Source organism: Coregonus clupeaformis, chromosome 37 (genome assembly GCF_020615455.1).
Source record: "Coregonus clupeaformis isolate EN_2021a chromosome 37, ASM2061545v1, whole genome shotgun sequence".
Taxonomy (NCBI): domain Eukaryota; kingdom Metazoa; phylum Chordata; class Actinopteri; order Salmoniformes; family Salmonidae; genus Coregonus; species Coregonus clupeaformis.
This window is the reverse complement of record NC_059228.1, coordinates 19340355-19347622: the sequence shown is the minus strand read 5'-3', so window position 1 is coordinate 19347622 and position 7268 is coordinate 19340355.

Sequence of the window (7268 nt, the reverse complement as noted above, 5' to 3'; positions counted from 1 at the left end):
ATATTGAGTTGCACCCTCTTTTGCCCTCAAAACATCCTCAATTCATCAGGGCATGAACTCTACAATGTGTCGAAAGCTTTCCACAGGGATGCTGGCCCATGTTGACTCCAATGCTTCCCACAGTTGTGTCAAGTTGGCTGGATGTCCTTTGGGTGGTGGACCATTGTTGATACACAAGGGAAACTGTTGAGCGTGAAAAACCCAGCAGCGTTGCAGTTCTTGACACAAACCGGTGCAACTGGCAACTACTACCATTTACATTTACGTCATTTAGCAGACGCTCTTATCCAGAGCGACTTACAAATTGGTGCGTTCACCTTATAGCCAGTGGGATAACCACTTTACAATGTGTTTATTTTATTTTATTATTATTTTTTTTGGGGGTGGGTTGGGGGTAAGGGAGGGTAGAAGGATTACTTTATCCTATCTCAGGTATTCGTTAAAGAGGTGGGGTTTCAAATGTCTCCGGAAGGTGGTGAGTGACTCCGCTGTCCTGGCGTCGTGAGGGGAGCTTGTTCCACCATTGGGGTGCCAGAGCAGCGAACAGTTTTGACTGGGCTGAGCGGGAACTATGCTTCCGCAGAGGAAGGGGAGCCAGCAGGCCAGAGGTGGATGAACGCAATGCCCTCGTTTGGGTGTAGGGACTGATCAGAGCCTGAAGGTCGGGAGGTGCCGTTCCCCTCACAGCTCCATAGGCAAGCACCATGGTCTTGTAACAGATGCGAGCTTCAACTGGAAGCCAGTGGAGTGTGCGGAGGAGGGGGGTGATGTGAGAGAACTTGGGAAGGTTGAACACCAGACGGGCTGCGGCATTCTGGATGAGTTGTAGGGGTTTAATGGCACAGGCAGGGAGCCCAGCCAACAGCGAGTTGCAGTAATCCAGACAGGGAGATGACAAGTGCCTGGATTAGGACCTGTGCCGCTTCCTGTGTAAGGCAGGGTCGTACTCTCCGAATGTTGTAGAGCATGAACCTACAGGATCGGGTCACCGCCTTGATGTTAGCGGAGAACGACAGGGTGTTGTCCAGGGTCACGCCAAGGCTTTTCGCACTCTGGGAGGAGGACACAACGGAGATGTCAACCGTGATGGCGAGATCATGGAACAGGCAGTCCTTCCCCGGGAGGAAGAGCAGCTCCGTCTTGCCAAGGTTCAGCTTGAGGTGGTGATCCGTCATCCATACTGATATGTCTGCCAGACATGCAGAGATGCGAAGATTAATTGTGTGTCATCAGCGTAGCAATGATAGGAGAGGCCATGTGAGGATATGACAGAGCCAAGTGACTTGGTGTATAGCGAGAATAGGAGAGGGCCTAGAACTGAGCCCTGGGGGACACCAGTGGTGAGAGCACGTGGTGCGGAGACAGCTTCTCGCCACGCCACTTGGTAGGAGCGACCGGTCAGGTAGGACGCAATCCAAGAGTGAGCCGCGCCGGAGATGCCCAGCTCGGAGAGGGTGGAGAGGAGGATCTGATGGTTCACAGTATCAAAGGCAGCAGACAGGTCTAGAAGGACAAGAGCAGAGGAGAGAGAATTAGCTTTAGCAGTGCGGAGAGCCTCCGTGACACAGAGAAGAGCAGTCTCAGTTGAATGACCAGTCTTGAAACCTGACTGGTTTGGATCAAGAAGGTCATTCTGAGAGAGATAGCAAGAAAGTTGGCTAAAGACGGCACGCTCAATAGTTTTGGAGAGAAAAGAAAGAAGGGATACTGGTCTGTAGTTATTGACATCAGAGGGATCGAGTGTTGGTTTTTTGAGAAGGGGTGCAACTCTCGCTCTCTTGAAGACGGAAGGGACATAGCCAGCGGTCAAGGATGAGTTGATCAGCGAGGTGAGGTAGGGAAGAAGGTCACCGGAGATGGTCTGGAGAAGAGAGGAGGGGATAGGGTCAAGCGGGCAGGTTGTTGGGCGGCCTGCAGTCACAAGTCGCAAGATTTTATCTGGAGAGAGAGGGGAGAAAGAAGTCAAAGCATAGGGGTAGGGCAGTGTGAGCAGGACCAGCAGTGTCATTTGACTTAACAAACGAGGATCGGATGTCGTCAACCTTCTTTTCAAAGTGGTTGACGAAGTCATCCACAGAGAGGGAGGAGGGGGGGGGGGATTCAGCAGGGAGGAGAATGTGGCAAAGAGCTTCCTAGGGTTAGAGGCAGATGCTTGGAATTTAGCGTGGTAGAAAGTGGCCTTAGCAGCAGAAACAGATGAAGAAAATGTAGAGAGGAGGGAGTGAAAAGATGCCAGGTCCGCAGGGAGTCTAGTTTTCTTCCATTTCTGCTCAGCTGCCCGGAGCTCTGTTCTGTGAGCTCGCAAATGAGTCATCAAGCCACGGAGCTGGAGGGGAGGACCGAGCCGGCCGGGAGGATAGGGGACATAGAGAGTCAAAGGATGCAGAAAGGGAGGAGAGGAGGGTTGAGGAGGCAGAATCAGGAGATTGGAGGGAGAAGGATTGAGCAGAGGGAAGAGATGATAGGATGGAAGAGGAGAGAGTAGCGGGAGAGAGAGAGCGAAGGTTGCGACGGCGCATTACCATCTGTGTAGGGGCAGAGTGAGTAGTGTTGGAGGAGAGCGAGAGAGAAAAGGATACAAAGTAGTGGTCGGAGACATGGAGGGGAGTTGCAGTGAGATTAGTAGAAGAACAGCATCTAGTAAAGATGAGGTCAAGCGTATTGCCTGCCTTGTGAGTAGGGGGGGACGGTGAGAGGGTGAGGTCAAAAGAGGAGAGGAGTGGAAAGAAGGAGGCAGAGAGAAATGAGTCAAATGTAGACGTAGGGAGGTTGAAATCCCCCAGAACTGTGAGGGGTGAGCCATCCTCAGGAAAGGAACTTATCAAGGCATGCCCTGTGCAAAGGCACTTAAAACTTTTGTCTTGCCCATTCACCCTCTGAATGGCACACATACACAATCCATGTCTCAATTGTCTCAAGGCTTAGAAATCCTTCTTTAACCTGTCTCCACCCCTTCATCTACACTGATTGAAGTGGATTTAACAAGTGACATCAATAAGGGATCATAGCTTTCACCTAAATTCACCTGGTCAGTCTATGTCATGGAAAGAGCAGGTGTTCTTAATGTTTTGTATGCTCAAGGCATTAGTCTCAAGGTGCAGGGCAGAGTACCGGGCAGATAGACGGCTAGTGATGGCTTTTCAACAGTCTGATGGCCTGGAGCTGTTTTTAAGTCATTTGGTTCCGGCTTTCATTCACCTGTACCGTTTCTGTCTGCTAGATGATAGCAGAGTGAACAGACTGTGACTTGGGTAGCTGAGGTCCTTGATGATCTTCTTGGTCTTCCGTTGACACTGAGTGCTCTAAATGTCCTGGAGGGAAGGCAGCGTGCCCCCCGGTGATGCGTTGGGCTGACCACACCACCTTCTGGAGAGCCATTCGGTTGAGGGCGGTGCAGTTGCCGTACCAGGCGGTGATGCAGCCCGACAGAATGCTCTCAATGCTGCATCTGTAGAAGTTCATGGGGCTCTTAGGGGCCATGCCAAATTTCTTCAACAGCCTGAGGTTGTAGTGGCGCTGTTGAGCCTTCTTTACCATGGTGTCGGTGTGAACACACTGCAAAAATGAGCGTTGACAAGAATGAGGCTCTCTCCCTACTACCTATTGTTCCTACAGTGAGGAATAACCAGATAATGTTTTTATAATTTATATGCAGATGATGGTTGTCTGGAGCTCAAAAAGCAGTAGTGGCAGAATGGAAATCAGGGAACCAAATGCATGGCTCTTTCATAAATGCAATACGGCTCCCGACGTTCACTAAAAAGATCCGTTCAAAAAGAGTTGTTTGTTTGCGAACGACCCATCACTACTGCTGTATCAAAATAAAAGTATCAAGAGTCAAAGTGTAATCTGGTATATCAAAGTAAAACCTCTCTTGTTCCTAACCTAGGGTAGAGAACAACATTAGCCTACCTTATGTGTGTGACGATGTGCCTGTAACTCATGTGGAGTAGTGATGGGCATTCAGAGCCTTTTCAGTGAGCCAGATAATTAGTCTCTGTTCACCTAAAATAGCTTTTCATTTGGCTCCCAAACAGCTCTTTGTTCAGTAGGGCATAAAATTGACCTAGATCCATGAAAACATTGTAAATATCTAATGTAAGGCATTAAAAGTAGCCTACCATTATGTCAGATCGTGGAATGTGAGTTTGAATACATTTTAACCTAGCCAAATTATCGCATGCAAAGAAATAACGTATTTTTTTAACACATTGCAAAAATGAGCGTGGACCAGATTGCGGCACTCTCCTCACAATTTTTTGTCCTGCAGTGAGGATTCAACAACTTCAGAGAGTGGGCGAGTTTGTTTTACATGGCAATGTGGCCCTTTATCTACTTCCCCAGAGTCAGATGAACTCGTGGATACTATTTGTATGTCTCTGTGTCCAGTATGAAGGAAGTTAGAGGTTGTTTAGTGAGCCAATGCTAACTAGCATTAGCACAATGACTGGAGGTCTATGGATATCTGCTAGCATGCTACACAGAGACATAAAAATGATATCCACAAGTTAATCTGACTCTGGGGAAGTAGATAAAGGGCCTCATTGTCAAAATCCCAAAGTATCCCTTTAAGTGAAATCTTCACCCACCCGGGCACCGGGCTATGCAAAATGAACGTGTCCAATGTTTTTATAACATACAGTACCAGTAAAAAGTTTGGACTCACCTACTCATTCAAGGGATTTTCTTAATTTTTACTATTTTCTACACTGTAGATGAACAGTGAAGACATCAAAACTATGAAATAATGCATATGGCATAATGTAGTAACCAAAAAAGTGTTAAACAAATCAAAATATATTTTATATTTTATATTCTTCAAATAGCCACCCTTTGCCTTGACGACAGCTTTGCACACTCTTGGCATTCTCTCAACCAGCTTCACGAGGTAGTCACCTGGAATGCATTTCAATTTACATGGGTGCCTTGTCCTCTGGATCCAGTCTTCATCATCACCTGCACTGTTAAATAAATTCAACAACAAAACATTGCACCTGAACCTCTGACTCAGTCTCAAATGTGTTTCTTTTTCACACCAACTAAATAGGCTGCAGGGTCCTATATCTTCACACCTTACTATAGAGGCTTATTTTATTTTTGTACTAGTTTGTTGGGGGAATCTTTGAAATTTATTGAACTAACTCTTCCTTATCTGAATGAGTCAAAGTTCCATATTCTGATATGCCATTCCTTGAAGCATTTCAAATCAAATCAAATCAAATGTATTGGTCACATACACATGGTTAGCAGATGTTATTGCGAGTGTAGCGAAATGCTTGTGCTTCTAGACATTTCCTTTCCCTCTTAGAGATGTTACTTGGCCATAGGCCAAGGTACAGAAAGCTCATGTCGTCAGATTCAGGAAGCGCTCACCTAATCCACCCTAACAAGGAGTCATGTAGGGTCAGGGACTTCTGTACCACAAGTGGACACAAATACACTCAAGCAAGCACCAACATGGGCACATAAGTACGCACATGCACACATATTATTCCTTTCTAAAAATCTATTAAAACTAAGTAGAAAAGATAATGGACCTATGGTATACATTTTTAAATAAGGTCATATTTGAGAACTAACAATCACCTAAATAAAAGCTAGACAGTCAGGAAGAATCTAAAATTCCCAAAATGATGCGTTCAGGAGTATTTTTGTCATGGTCTGAGGCCTCCATTGATTTTGTGATAATGATTGAGTCGCTCAGATAGCATAAGCCATGGCAAAATGTGTAGAATTGCAGGAAATTTGCTTCAAAACTGTACATTTTTCTTTAAGCCTTATGGCAAAATGTGTAGAATTGCAGGAAATGTCCTTTAAAACTGCAACATTTTTATCTCCACCACATGAAAAAATGTGTAGAATTTAAGGAATTTTGCTTTAAAACAGTAGGGCCTCTAAAATGCTAGATCAACGACCCCCCAAAAGGTCCCATCACTGTAACTCTCAAAGTATTCATGCCATCCAATTATGTAATGTATTTCAATAAGGCAATTGAGCCTGGTTATTACTGAGATCTCGGATTCCACTCAAGAGTGTACCTGGCAACCCTGACTAACTCCAGCTCTCCTTCACTGTCTTACCGTTATGAGGGACTGTCTCTTTTGGACTAGCAGTCTTCAGTTACACATTAAACAGAACATATCTTAGAAAGGTGTTTTCAAATCTTCCTAAAGTCTTTATAACCCCTTCACAGATGCTTCATAAATAAGGAATAAAGGTGTTTTATTGTCACATACAACAGATAGGTGCAGTGAAATGTGTTGTTTTACAGGGTCAGCCATAGTAGTACAGATCAATGACAGAATAAGACAATAACTAATGTAGGCTTTTCTGCTGGACATGTTCTGTATGTTTTTGTCGAGTGATGAAAGTCAAGCCAGACTGTAATGGTGGTGTGGGCAGACAACAGGCAGCTCAATGCCCAGCGACACCAGCAGGGTTCTCTGGCTCCACAGCTGTGAATGGCAGCTCGTCCGGAGGCGAGACTGGGCCTATATGCCACTCTCACATTGGCCTGTCAATCAAGCAGGCACAGGGCAGCACAGCAATATGGGGACTGCAAATCGCCTCTCCTCTCCAGAGGAGTGGGGCCTAGTTTCCAGAATGAAAGAAAAGGTAAGAAATGAAGCTGGTCATGCTGTTGTGAGCTGTACACTTCAATGATTGCTGCACTGTTATTCCATAGAACTGCCTTCGAATATGCTGCCTTGACAACACAAAAGCATTACGGACCCAAAGGGACATCCTCAATGTCCATTGTATCGTGCCAAGTCTCCTATTGAGTATCTCTCGAGAATAATTCCTGGTGCATGTATGGTGTGTCTGTACTACAGTTCTTGAACTCTCCATGATCCTTTCTCTGAGCCTATGTTCATTCAGACAGTGTATACACTACATGGTCCTCTGTAGCTCAATTGGTAGAGCATGGCGCTTGTAACGCCAGGGTAGTGGGTTAGATCCCCGGGACCACCCATACGTAAAAATGTATGCACACATGACTGTAAGTCGCTTTGGATAAAAGCGTCTGCTAAATGGCATATTACTTTTATTATTACTATGTACAGGCTTGTTCACATTTGATAACCACTTTATATCCTTTCTAGCCAACAATAACAGGCAATAAAACACACAGCGAGAGACATTCAAGTTCTACATTCTGAATGCATTCACTGTGGAAAGCAAGCAAAGAAAGGTCCTTGGATTTTATACCATCCATGACAAATCTGTACAGGTAGATGTGGAGGTGGTATAGCTTGCATCACTCTCTC